The sequence below is a fragment of the Amia ocellicauda genome, chromosome 11 (genome assembly GCF_036373705.1).
Source record: "Amia ocellicauda isolate fAmiCal2 chromosome 11, fAmiCal2.hap1, whole genome shotgun sequence".
Taxonomy (NCBI): Eukaryota; Metazoa; Chordata; class Actinopteri; order Amiiformes; family Amiidae; genus Amia; species Amia ocellicauda.
The window spans coordinates 11195219-11205792 of record NC_089860.1 but is presented as its reverse complement, the minus strand read 5'-3'; the positions used below and the strand labels follow the sequence as shown (position 1 = coordinate 11205792).

General features: G+C 45.7%; 1 long non-coding RNA gene across 2 annotated transcripts; it reads right to left on the bottom strand.

The window, feature by feature from the left end:
- Positions 1-1300: 1300 nt before the first annotated feature.
- On the bottom strand, positions 1301-10300 carry LOC136762936 (uncharacterized). 2 transcript variants are annotated; one of them, XR_010820940.1, is made up of 3 exons: positions 9076-9672; positions 1563-8854; positions 1301-1341 (listed from the first exon to the last, which is right to left on the bottom strand). It is a non-coding gene; the product is annotated as an uncharacterized LOC136762936 (long non-coding RNA). The 2 variants fall into 2 exon arrangements; XR_010820939.1 differs by having other exon boundaries at positions 1301-8854; positions 9076-10300.
- Positions 10301-10574: the final 274 nt, after the last annotated feature.

Sequence of the window (10574 nt, the reverse complement as noted above, 5' to 3'; positions counted from 1 at the left end):
CCCAGCAAGCGCCTTGGAGCCAGTAAACGCGGTGCAGAGGAAGTAAAGAAGCATCCCTTCTTCAGAGTACGTTGGCGTACACGTCCGTTTTATGGCCGCTCTTTTACATAAAGGTCGCGCCACTTTATCCTTTATCCATTTCTTTCTTCCTTCTCTTTTCAGAGTGTGGATTGGCAAGGGCTTCTGGAAAAGAAGGTGAAGCCTCCCTTCGTACCCACCCTTAAAGGCAGTGCGGACGTCAGTAATTTTGACATAGCTTTTACTGCAGAAGCCCCAGTCCTGACTCCGCCCATCTGAGGGGCTCCTCCTCCGGCTTGCGCTGCACTACAGCCCGCCGAAGCATCTCGGTGCTTGGAGTTCTGACCGCTGCCCACACCGGCCGGTGCTGACCGGCCTCACGCATGGACTCTCCTCTGGCGCTGCGCCTCACCCGTCTGCTCACGTGAAACCCCCGAAGCACAGCGATGCTCTACCAGCTGTCACTGAAAGTCGTTTTGAAGATGAAAAACTGAGCTCAAAATCTCCTTGAAAGCAGGCGGATTTGGACTAATCAGACATCTTTATTTCCCAAACACACATCACTATGGAACACATCCGGAGAAAAATCACACATCAACCGACATTTAGATCACTGAACGGTCGCTGCTCCGTTGCTATCATAACTGGCATAGTTGCACAAATACACAAAAGAGTTTCCAGAACTGGAGAGGTACTGAATTTCACTGCGACTGACAGAGCATCTAGGACCTGTTTTAGTGACATATCAACTAGCCGGTGCCCAATATGCCTTCCAGCGCATCATAAATGCAGGGACCATGATAGAAGACCTTTGAATCTAGTTGTTTAACTCAGAAAGAATTTTAAAAAATGTCATTAAATATAATTTACCTCACATACACACAGAGAAAATCACCACTTGAAGATGCACGGCTTCCCCTGTAATGTCACTAGTATTTACAGGCAGGCCTCATCATTAACCTTAATGTACACACTCTGTATGAGCATAGTTAACTTTTAAACTGTCTTACAACCTCTGTTTTATTATTTCAAAATGTCTTTATCAAATACTGTTCCTTAAATATAAACATGTGGTGTAATAACCTTAATGCAGTGGTTCCCAAACCGGTCCTGGGGGACCCCCTACCCTCCTGGTTTTTGTTCCAACCAAGCTCTTGTAACGGGTGTGCGTGGTCTGCCGTATATCTGGCTAAATGCACATCCGTTGACGTCTACGTGATCTGCGTTGTGTTCTGTGATTGTGACTGTGCTGACGGAAGGAAGGACCCGGACTACAAACAGCTACTGGTTGCTCCTTTAATGCAAGCCGTATGGCGGTGGTATCTCCTCTCAGTGAGCAAAGCGCGAACTCCGCTAATTTACACTTACATAGGCAATCTAAGTTAACATAGTTCCTACGTTAACACAAGAGTGATTTAGATGACTTTAAAAATAAAATGAAATAAAATACATTTCCAATACATTTGATTACATATGGTTTTCAGAATGTTAAACACAACCAGTAAAATATTTGTGTAAATAATGAACTAACTGAATAAACATACCTGTACAAATCAGTAAAAAACAGAAAAATGTTCTTTAACATGCAGTCTCTTCCACACACGTAGTTCGTCAGTCTCCTATTAGCAAATAAACACACAGGAAACCCCGTAGCACTGAAAAACATGTGTCTCCCGTATAACTTGTAAAAGTGTATTTACAGGGCTTACATTTTGACAACACGGCTGCATGTTTACACTCTTAAGACTAGCATTCACTTTATAACTGCATATGGTTATATTATATTATCTACAAAACGAAATAAACTCTTAATGATAACCAGCGGAAAAATCATTACCTCCTCTCAGTGAGCAAAGCGCGAACTGAGAGAGGCGCAGAGTTGACGTCGTAATACTGAGACCTCTTAAAGCAACAGTACAGGTATTAACACTTCAGTTTGAATATACTCTAAACCGTACAAAACATGTTATGAACTTAATAAAACACATATTATTCAATATTTATCAGGATTTGGTGAAGTTTCAACAACAAAAAAAATAATAATTTCAACCTGGTTACATTCACCCCTCCTGAAATTCACCAACATCCTGATTGAGGAATGTCTTACAGGAGGAAATGTCTACTACTGACACAAACTGGCACAAGTGAAAAGGTAGACCTAGTCCACAGTTAACTTAAAAGTTACCTCAAATACAAGGTTCAGGAAAGAAAGAGGTTGATCAGGTCTCTAAATTCCCCTAGATTAATGTGACGCCTAGTACGCCACACAACACTTGACCTCAGAAAATATTATCCTGTAGACATTTGTACACATAATATCACTCAAATTTTGCACTAAACCAAAAATCTCAGCGCATACGCATTTTAAACATATGTTAAAGCTCAATAGTCACTAAGTAAAATATTTGGACCCTTTTGGAATGGTTTCTGAATCATTGATTCTATCAATCTGTTAACTGACTTCACCAGTCTCCCTGCACGTGTCCTAATGTGGCTATTCGATCCACTGTGTGAGTGTGAGTCAGTGCGAACTGAGGTGTCAACATGTGGTGCAGGTGCAGTGGATGGACTGTCAACAATGACCCTAGCAGGACTAGGAACTAGACCGGGTGGGACTAGTTCTTGTGAATCAGACAACTTAGACTCGGGACAGTCTCCAGGCGACAAGACTGCAGGCTCCGTCTCATCCCCAGAGCATGACAAATCCTGTGCAGTGTCTTCCTGAGGCATCACTCCGACCATAATAGCTGTTTCATCACCAGAGTCGCAATCTTCCTGATCAGACTCCTCACTTTCCAATGACACGTCACCAGCATGTTCAGATTCATCTTGACACATCCCAGGGAGTGGCAGGAAGTTGACCTCAAGTAACAGATTCCTATGCACAACTCTTGTGTGTCCATTTGTATCTTGTATTTTGTAGACATGGATGCTGGGATTCGCACCCACAACTGTGTATACCCCATCCTCCCACTTGTCGGCCAACTTTCTCTTCCCACGTTCTGTCTTATTTGCCACCAGAACACGATCACCTACAGACAGGGAAGTACCCTTGACACGTCTGTTGTATTGCTGGGCCTGGTGTTGCTGCTCGGCTGATGAGTGTTTCTGGGCGATCTCCATAGCACTTTGCAGGGAGGAAAGCAGAGACTTGCCATACGAGTCATAGTCAACGACTCCAGGGTCATTCAACCCCTGCTTGAACATGACGTCAACTGGCAGTCTAGGGACACGCCCAAACATGAGGAAAAAGGGCGCGTAGCCTGTAGTCTCATGAACAGTGGCGTTATAAGCGAACGTGAGGGTCTGGATCTGTTGAGGCCACTGGTGCATTTCTTTGAGGGGAAGAGTACGGAGCATACTGCCCAAAGTGCGGTTGAATCGCTCTGTCCCCCCATTGCCCATTGGGTGGTAGGCTGTTGTATGGGATTTCGCAACACCAGCCAGCCGGAGTAGCTCTGCAATCAAACTGCTCTCGAAATTGGCGCCCTGATCAGTATGTATCCTTTCAGGGAAACCATAAACGCAGAACACATTATCCCAGAGCTTCTTTGCGACCTGCTTTGCTGTTTGATTGGGACATGGGAATGCATGAGCGAGTTTGGTGAAGTGGTCGGTGACAACTAGAACGTCCACAGATCGCTGCTTGCTGTCTTCTGCCGACCAAAAATCCATGCACACCAACTCCATTGGAGCAGAGCTCTTGATGCTTTCCAGGGGTGCACGAGCAGCAGGTTCCAGTGTTTTTCCAACCACACATCTTTGGCAACATCTGACATACGCCCGTACATCTTTCTCCATATCAGGCCAATAAAAGCGCTGCCTCGCAAGTGAAAGAGTACGATCTTGACCCTGATGACCTGCCAAATCGTGGATGCCTGACAACGCTTTATCCTTTAGACCCTGAGGCAACACGTACTGGGATCTTTTCTGCTTGGAAACAGGGTCCCTTGTCACCCTATACAAAACACCATCACGGACTTCCAGCTTGTCCCATTGTTTGAACAACCTGAGTACATTTGAGTCAGCACCATGCCTTTCTCGCCTAGATGGTCGCCTCCTGGTGGCAATGAAGGGTAAAACCTGAGAGATGACAATGTCTTGCTGCTGACTCAACTGTAGCTCCTGGGCAGAGAGCACTGGCAAAAGATCCAGACCACTTGATAGCTGCTGAACGTGTTGGGCTAAACAGAGTGCTCTGAACTCTGCCGCATCCACCCAGTCACAGTGTGCCTGACAAAGAGCTCTGATCTCGGCCGCATTACACACAGAGTTGTTTATAGATCTGTGGGTCTGGGACTGGCAGCTGACCCTGAAAACATCCTGCACAGAATCCTCCTCCACGGCATTGGCTACCTGAATCAGATTGGAATACGGCTCCTTCAGCAGCCTCCGTCCAATGGATTTTGAAAAAGGGTCACGGCTCAGGGCATCGGCCACCACATTTCTCCTTCCAGGCAGGTGTTTGAGATCAAAGTTGTACGATGCAAGTTTAGACACCCAGCGGATTTCACACGCGTCAAGCTTTGGCTTAGTTAGAAGGTAAGTAAGTGGATTATTATCCGTCCAAACAGTGAAGCTATGCCCCTTCAGCCAATGGCTAAACTTATCGCATACACTCCACTTCAAAGCCATGAACTCCAGTCTATGGGCAGGATATTTCCGCTGTGATGCACTGAGTGTCTTGCTCGCAAAAGCAATAGGTCTGGCCTTGGATTCCCCTTGGGGCACTTGAGACAGCACCGCACCAAGCCCGTCCAATGACGCGTCAACTGACAAGATAAATGGTTCATCGAAGTCTGGGTGGGCAAGTACGACACATTCCAACAGCATGGTTTTCAACTGGTCAAAGGCGACCTCACATTCCACAGACCAATCTGCAGGAGTAAGCTTGCGATAAACACCGAGAGACTTCCTGTCCTTCGCCAACTTTCCTCGTCTCTTTTGCCCTGCCGTTAGTGCAAACAAAGGTTTTGCAATGGAGGAACAGTTTGGGATGAAGTGCTGATAATAAAACACCATGCCAAGGAATGATTTAATCCTCCGAACAGAGGGCGTGCACTCATCATTCTCCATCAGATCTTGAACTTTCATTTTAGAAATTACCTCCACCTTGGTGGGGTCAACGGACACACCCCCACCGTTGATGACATGACCAAGGAAGCCGACTTGTTTTTGCAACAGATGGCACTTCTTAGGGGCCAGTTTTAAGTTGTTCTCCCGTAACCTCTGAAACACTGTGTGGAGCCTGGACAGAGCCTCTTCCTCTGATGGTGCGAAGACTAAAAGATCATCAAGATAACACAGGAGTTTCGTGAAGTTCATGTCCCCAAAGATCCCAGTCATCATCCTCATGAAGGATGCCGGACTGTTACACAGCCCCTGTGGCATGCGGTTGTATTCATGCAGTCCAAGGGGAGTCGTGAAAGCTGTGTATTTCTTGTCGTCTTCGTGCATCGGAATGTTGAAAAAGCCAGAGGTGAGGTCCATTGTACTGAAGAGGCAGTTGCCACCAAGGGCAGCCAAGCAGTCAGACTGGTGTGGCAATGGATGGGCGTCCTTTAAAGACCTGGCATTCAACCACCTGAAGTCGGTGCAAATACGCAACCCACCGTCCTTCTTCCACACCATCACCAGTGGCGAAGCATATTCACTTGACGACTTCCTGATAATCCCTCTCTCCTCCATATCAGTGAGAACCTGCCTCAATTTCTGGTAATGGGCTGGGGGAACTCTCCTGTATGGTAAGCGAAAAGGCCGATCATCAGTGAGATGAATGCGGTGCGTATACCCCTGGACTTCACCACAGTCCAGTGGGTGCTTGGAGAAGATGTCCTGGTATTCGGTTAGCAGCTGCGTTAGCTGAGACCTACAGGCTTCACTAACCTGACATGAGCTTATGTCAATGTCGCCAAGGCCTAACTCAACCAAACTCTTTGTCAGCGGAGTATCAGGACAGGCACTGGAAGAGATGTTAGTTCCTGGATTCTCTGCATCTGGTTGTTTATCTCTATTAGGCCGTTGCTTAAATGCCTGTGATTGTTGTTGCTCTGTGTCCTTTGGTTTCTCTGCAACCTGTAGACCCTGGAAAGCATCTAGGTCTTCGATTGCCAAGCATGGAGATACATCCGCCAATTTGCAATTCCTCTTTAGGGTGATCGCTTTCTCAGAAGGGTTCACAACTGTCATTGGCACCCACCCATCACCCCAGAGAGGTGTGACAAGACGACCTACGAGCACACCTCGTGGCACGGCCTTTGAACCGGTCGGTTCTACAACAACTGTGCTGCCAGGTGACATAGGTACATTAGCAGGGAGTCTGCCCCAAACCAAGTGTTCATGTCTGGGTAGGAGTGTCACCGCCTGGGTGAGCTTGACAGTGCCTATTTTTTCCGGGGCTGCAATCCCTCTCCAGCGTTCGACATTGGTGAACATCGACAAGAAGCGATCAACCTCAGGTTCAGACTGATGGTCATGTCTGGATGCAATATCCCAGTAACCGTCGTCACTTTTCAGGACCCGTATCAGATGTTTAATGACATTGGAACCCAAGATGAGATCGTCATGCTGACCGGGCACAACCAAGGTGGGTACAACAATGCGAACACCGTAAATCTGCATCTCCAAGTCATAAAAGCCCTCAGGTCGAGCCTGCAAGCCACCACAGCCAATCAGGACAATGTTCTCTTCAGGGTGCTGTTTCTCAGGTAAGACACCGGCAGAGCTGAGTCTCTCAACTGCGTGTTCACTGATGCTACATGCCATCGAGCCAGAGTCTAACATGCCTGTAAGTTGCACATTGTGATTGACAAGGACAGGTGTGTAGAACAGCTCGCCAAAGGCTTGGATCTTCTGAGCAGCTTGGATGACTACGCGAGACCCCTTAGGTGCAGCAGCGCAACTATCCGCATATAGGTTTGCCAGGTCGCAGGTGTCAAAGAGGGATTCATCTACGTTACCCACACCGCCCCTCCCCGGGTGTGGGTCTCCTAGTTTAACTGCTGATTTTGCCCACCAGCACCGTCGCCAGGCTGAAAGCGGTTGCGTTGGTTGGTCCGCTGACAGTCCCTTTTCCAGTGACCAGGGGATAAACACTTCAGACATCTGTTTTCCCGTCTGCAGTGAGACAGTGTTGAATGATCAGGAGTCCCACAGACCCTACATGCCCTCTGGGAGAAATGTGGCACAGCCGCTTGAGTGACGAATTTAGCTGGCACTTGTGTCTGTTGTGTGACTAGTCGGTCTAACAAGCTTACCAAGCTCTTCATGCAATCATTGTCGACACCAGCAATATTCGGGGAAGTTACAGGAACAGCGATGTGCGGAACATGTGAGTCAGTCACAGGCACCTGACACTGGGAGTGAACTTTGTGCACTGCTGTGCTTGACTCAGGTGGCTTAACAGCTGCAGCTCGAGCCTTCTCACCCTGCATGTGCTCATCAAGCCTCTCTTGGATTTCACAGGCCGACCATTTCTCTGCAGACTTGAACTTGAAAACACCTGCGAGAGACTCATCAGGACAGTGTTTAATAAACATCATGCTGACTTCATGGCCTGGGTCATCGATGCTACGGCCCTGTCTCTTTAGGCACTCAACTGCTACATCCACTGTCTTATTCAGCCTGATCCAATACTCCATAGCGTCTTCACCTGGCATGGGCAGTGTATTATAGAAATCCGCTAGAGGCATGCTTGAGTACGTTAGTTCGCTAAAGTATTGTTTCAGAATGTCAAAGATTATGTGAGGATTGGCAGTGTGGTCAATAGATTTGTCATTCCGCAGCTTTATCCTTACCACATCCCCTGCTTTGCCCATAAGCCTTGCCAGGATTTCTTGCGAATGCTCAGAGACTGGGACTGCTCGCTTCGTTAAGTACAAAGACATTAGATTTTCCCATTCGTGAACTGTAAACTTGTCTGAGCCGTCACCTCTGAATATAGGTGGCTCCCTTGCATCTGACCGCATGATGACACTAACATTAGGTAGCGTCGTCTCTGTAGGCTGTATAGGGGTGGGTGTTGTGGTGCTATGTGAGGCCCTGTCAGATTGTAGCTGAGCTGTAATTGACTTGCCTAGCTGTTCAGCTAACTGTGTAATTAGTGAACCTAAGTCTGGGCTCTGCTCACCCTGCCTTGACCTGACATGATCTACATAGCGGGTAGAGGCAAATCGTGGAGAGCCTAACTCTGCAACACTAGGCCCTGGTGTTCTGGTCTCTAGAGGTCGATGGAGAAACCCCCTACCCACACCAAACTGGCACTCAAAGGAAGCACGTTCGGCATCATCACCTTCACTCTCAACTGAATATGTTTTACCTTCTGCCATGTTTCAGTCACTCTGCACACAAATGAAACTGAGAAAAACAAAATCAAATAGAATCAGCAACAATGTGGCAAAAATCAAAGAGCATCAAATAACAAAGTTGAACAATCATATCATTCAGTCTCATAGATGTTGTTATATTGGCCAATATTTTTTTCTCCTTTTTATGTCCGGTCTTCGCTGAAATAGCCCAATTCGTGGGTTTAACTATAAAAAAAAAAGGTCCAGTGAAATACTTGGCACAGTCCAGAGAAATACCTGAGTACCCAAAGTGATAACAGCCTCCCTCGGTGAACGAGCTGACGTCGATCTTTAGACCAATCCTTGAAAGGTCACGGCACCATTGTAACGGGTGTGCGTGGTCTGCCGTATATCTGGCTAAATGCACATCCGTTGACGTCTACGTGATCTGCGTTGTGTTCTGTGATTGTGACTGTGCTGACGGAAGGAAGGACCCGGACTACAAACAGCTACTGGTTGCTCCTTTAATGCAAGCCGTATGGCGGTGGTATCTCCTCTCAGTGAGCAAAGCGCGAACTCCGCTAATTTACACTTACATAGGCAATCTAAGTTAACATAGTTCCTACGTTAACACAAGAGTGATTTAGATGACTTTAAAAATAAAATGAAATAAAATACATTTCCAATACATTTGATTACATATGGTTTTCAGAATGTTAAACACAACCAGTAAAATATTTGTGTAAATAATGAACTAACTGAATAAACATACCTGTACAAATCAGTAAAAAACAGAAAAATGTTCTTTAACATGCAGTCTCTTCCACACACGTAGTTCGTCAGTCTCCTATTAGCAAATAAACACACAGGAAACCCCGTAGCACTGAAAAACATGTGTCTCCCGTATAACTTGTAAAAGTGTATTTACAGGGCTTACATTTTGACAACACGGCTGCATGTTTACACTCTTAAGACTAGCATTCACTTTATAACTGCATATGGTTATATTATATTATCTACAAAACGAAATAAACTCTTAATGATAACCAGCGGAAAAATCATTACCTCCTCTCAGTGAGCAAAGCGCGAACTGAGAGAGGCGCAGAGTTGACGTCGTAATACTGAGACCTCTTAAAGCAACAGTACAGGTATTAACACTTCAGTTTGAATATACTCTAAACCGTACAAAACATGTTATGAACTTAATAAAACACATATTATTCAATATTTATCAGGATTTGGTGAAGTTTCAACAACAAAAAAAATAATAATTTCAACCTGGTTACACTCTCAATTACTTAATTGAACCTTAACTGAAGTAACAATCTGCTTAGATTTTACTTTTTAAATTGTGTAAGAAAGTATTTGTTTCTTCAATATGATTTTTAATATAATTCTATACCTAACTTAAAACCCCTACTGTTTAAAATAATTAAAAGTCTCCAATTTAGGAAATTATTAGTTCAATTAAGGGTTCAATTAAGTAATTGAGAATTCGGTTGGAACAAGAACCAGCAGGGTAGGGGGTCCCCCAGGACCGGTTTGGGAACCACTGCCTTAATGTATGCAGTGAGGTAGTCAAAACCCCCAACAACAGTTAAACTCTGTAAAACATAAATAAACAAATGAAAACATACACCTCAAGGCAGTGGTTTCAGGCTTTCATTTGTCACCCGTCTGAATTTACTGCAGGTATATCTGTCTGTACAGGTCGCTGTTGTTTTTTTTTGTTTAGATTCATGAATGGTTTGATTCCTGGTTGTACAGATGTATTAAAGAAAAAGAAAATGTATATTAAAAAAGTTGTTGATTTATTTTGTGAAAACATGGCTTATTAAAAGGGAGGGGGTTTGGAAAATTTGAAATGCATACAAGACAGCCGGCCACAGCCAATGAAAATTCCCCCAAAAATTCAGTAAGTCAGTATGAATGACCCGACGCAGCCCCGGGGCAGATCCAGACAGGCCAGCCTGTGCCAAAGCATCGAGGCAACCAGAGTGTTTATAACAAGAACCCTCCCCTATAGGACAACTGCAGCAAATGTCATCTCCAGCTCTGCTGCCTCTTTAACATCGTCCACCAACCCCTCCCAGTCCTTCTGTTCCCACTGCGGCCCCCCAGGAACACCCCCAGCACCCCCATGCCAGTTCTCTCAATGCAGCTGTTCTGGCCAAACAGGGGCACCTACTCCACTCCACCGACCCAGCAGGAAAGAGGTGCAATTCCCCCAGTTCTCCTTAGCAGAAGAAACCTGTCAAAATACAGTGGGGG